The sequence below is a fragment of the Arachis stenosperma genome, chromosome 1 (assembly GCF_014773155.1).
Source record: "Arachis stenosperma cultivar V10309 chromosome 1, arast.V10309.gnm1.PFL2, whole genome shotgun sequence".
Classification (NCBI taxonomy): Eukaryota; Viridiplantae; Streptophyta; class Magnoliopsida; order Fabales; family Fabaceae; genus Arachis; species Arachis stenosperma.
The window spans coordinates 47,993,108-47,996,912 of record NC_080377.1 but is presented as its reverse complement, the minus strand read 5'-3'; positions in this window follow the sequence as shown (position 1 = coordinate 47,996,912).

Sequence of the window (3,805 nt, the reverse complement as noted above, 5' to 3'; positions counted from 1 at the left end):
TCGAAAATAAAGTTTGGAAAAACGAAAAAGAAAAGAAAAATTTTGAAAAAGATTTTTTGAAAAATTTTTTGAAAAGAAAATTACCTAATCTGAGCAATAAGATGAACCGTCAGTTGTCTATACTCGAACAATCCCCGGCAACGGCGCCAAAAACTTGGTGGACGAAATTGTGATTCCTTTGTTATTGTATTTTGTAAAATTTATTGCTTTTCCAACTATGTGTGGACACAACTCCGTTTAACTTAACCAGCAAGTGTACTGGGTCATCCAAGTAATACCTTACGTGAGTAAGGGTCGATCCCACAGAGATTGTTGGTATGAAGCAAGCTATTGTCACCTTGTAAATCTCAGTTAGGCAGATTAAATGGTTTTGGGTTTCGAAAATTAATAATAAATAGAAAATAAAAAGGGATAGAAATACTTATGTAAATCAATAGTGGGAATTTCAGATAGGCGTGTGGAGATGCTAGAATCCTTTCGAATCTCTACTTTCTTACTACTTTCATCCAATCCTTCTTACTCCTTTCCATGGCAAGTGGTGGGCGAAATTGTGATTTATACTTTCACACAACTCGAATAATATTCCTCGGTAATGGCTCCAAAAACTTGGTGCACAATACCATGGTCTAAAATTAACTTCACAGTCTCGCTCAACTAACCAGCAAGTGCACTGGGTCGTCCAAGTAATACCTTACGTGAGTAAGGGTCGATCCCACGGAGATTGTTGGTATGAAGCAAGCTATGGTCATCTTGTAGATCTCAGTTAGTGAGTGGAATCATAGGGTCAAATGGAATTAAATTGGATAAATAAAATAAATAAAACGGATAGAAGTACTTATGTAATTCAATGGTGGGAATTTCAGATAGGTGTATGGAGATGCTGTGCTCCTCTTGAATCTCTACTTTCCTCATTGCTTTCATCCGATCCTTCTTACTCCTTTCCATGGCAAGCTGTATGTAGGGCATCACCGTTGTCAATGGCTACATCCCATCCTCTCAGTGAAAATGGTCCTCTGCGGCTGTCACTCGCATGGCTAATCATCTGTCGGTTCTCAATCAGGTTGGAATAGAATCCATTGATTCTTTTGCGCTTGTCATCACGCCCAGCCTTCAGGAGTTTGAAGCTCGTCACAGTCATTCAATCCCAGAATCCTACTCGGAATACCATAGACAAGGTTTAGACTTTCTGGATCCTCATGAATGCCGCCATCTATCTAACTTATACCACGAAGATTCTGTTGGGGAATCTAAGAGATATGCATTCAAGCTTTGTTGCATGTAGAACGGAAGTGGTTGTCAATCACGTGCGTTCATAAGTGAGAATGATAATGAGGGTTATCTAATCATCACATTCATCATGTTCTTGGGTGCGAATGAATATCTTGGAATAAGAATAAGAGAATTGAATAAAAAGTAATAGTAATTGTATTGAAACTTGAGGTACAGTAGAGCTCCACACCCTTAATCTATGGTGTGTAGAAACTCCACCGTTGAAAATACATAAGTGAGAGGTTCAGGCATGGCCGAATGGCCAGCCCCCTAAAACGTGATCAATAGCCTCTTAGGATGAAGAATAAAACAAAACTGAGACAAAAGATATCTAATACATTAGTAAATCATCCTATTTATAATAAACTAGCTCCTAGGGTTTACATGAGTAAGTAATTGATGCATAAATCCACTTCCGGGGCCCACTTGGTGTATGCTTGGGCTGAGCTTGATCAATCCACGAGCTGAGGCTTCTCTTGGAGTTGAACTCCGAGTTATGACGTGTTTTGGGCGTTCAACTCCGGATCATGACGTTTTTCTGGCGTTTAACTCCAGACAGCAGCATGAACTTGGCGTTCAACGCCAAGTTACGTCGTCAATTTCCGAATAAAGTATGGACTATTATATATTTCTGGAAAGCCCTGGATGTATACTTTCCAACGCCGTTGAGAGCGCGCCAATTGGAGTTCTGTAGCTCTAGAAAATCCATTTCGAGTGCAGGGAGGTCAGATTCCAACAGCATCAGCAGTCCTTTTGTCAGCCTTTTTCAGAGTTTTGCTCAGGTCCCTCAATTTCAGCCAGAATTTACCTGAAATCATTGAAAAACACACAAACTCCTAGTAAAGTCCAGAAATGTGAATTTAACATAAAAACTAATGAAAACATCCCTAAAAGTAGCTTGAACTTACTAAAAACTACCTAAAAACAATGCCAAAAAGCGTATAAATTGTCTGCTCATCACAACACCAAACTTAAATTGTTGCTTGTCCCCAAGCAACTGAAAATAAAATAGGATAAAAAGAAGAGAATATACTATAAATTTCAGAATATCAATGAATATTAATTATAATTAGATGAGCGGGACTTGTAGCTTTTTGCTTCTGAACAGTTTTGGCATCTCACTTTTTCCTTTGAAGTTTAGAATGATTGGCTTCTCTAGGAACTTAGACTTTCGGATAGTATTATTGACTTTCCTAGTTAAGCATGTTGATTCTTGAACACAGCTACTTATGAGTCTTGGCCGTGGCCCTAAGCACTTTGTTTTCCAGTATTACCACCGGATACATAAATGCCACAGACACATAACTGGGTGAACCTTTTCAGATTGTGACTCAGCTTTGCTAGAGTCCCCAGTTAGTGGTGTCCAGAGCTCTTAAGCACACTCTTTTGCTTTGGATCCTTTTTACCCTTGCCTTTTGGTTTTAAGGGCTCGTGGCTTTTTCTATTGCTCTTTCTCTCTTTTTTTTTTTTTTTGGAAAGCTTTCTTTTTCACTGCTTTTTCTTGCTTCAAGAATCAATTTCATGATTTTTCATATCCTCAATAACATTTCTCTTTGTTCATCATTCTTTCAAGATCCAACAATTTTAACATTCATAAACAACAAGATCAAAAGACATATGCACTGTTTAAGCATTCATTCAGAAAACAAAAAGTATTGTCACCACATCAATATAATTAAATTAAATTCAAGGATAAATTCGAAATTCATGTACTTCTTGTTCTTTTGAATTAAAACATTTTTCATTTAAGAGAGGTGAAGGATTCATGGATTTTATTCATAGCTTTAAGGCATAGTTACTACATACTAATGATAATGAAATAAAGACACAAAACATAGATAAACACAACATTAAAAACCAAAAAGCAGAAAGAAATAAGAACAAGGAATGAATCCACCTGAGTGAGGGTGGCGCCTTCTTGAAGGTCCAATGTGCTCTTTGAGCTCCTCTATGTCTTCCTTGCTTCTGTTGAATGATTCCTAGTAATTTTGGTGTTTCTACCCTTAGTTGCTTCCAATATTTGTGTGGAGGACAACTTATCCCCTGAGGTATCTCAAGGATCTCTTGATTTGCAGCCACATGTTCTACCACTGAGCTATGACGGCTTTATATGAGTCTATCCATCTCCCATGACTCGGAGGTGGAAGCTTTTTGTCTTTCCTTTTTCTCTTTTTTTTTCTTTTTTTCTTTTTTTCCTTTTTTTTTTTTTTTGAGGTTTCTCTGAATTGTTGATTTTTAGTTTCTCTTGACTTCCTCTTCAGAGTCCTTTCAGGTTCATGATCTGCTTCAATAAGAATGTTCTTATCCTTGCTCCTGCTCATATAGGGAAGAAGAGAACAAGAAAAGAAAGAGGAATCCTCTATGTCACAGTAAAGAGGTTCCTTATTGTTAGTAGAAGAAGAAAGGAATAAAAGTGGAGAATCCAATCACAATGGTGAGGATAGAGGCAGTGATTGGAGATGAAGAGAGGTGAAGAGAAGTGTTAGTAAATAAATAAAATAAATAGAAAGAGATGAGGGGGATAGAAATTCGAAAA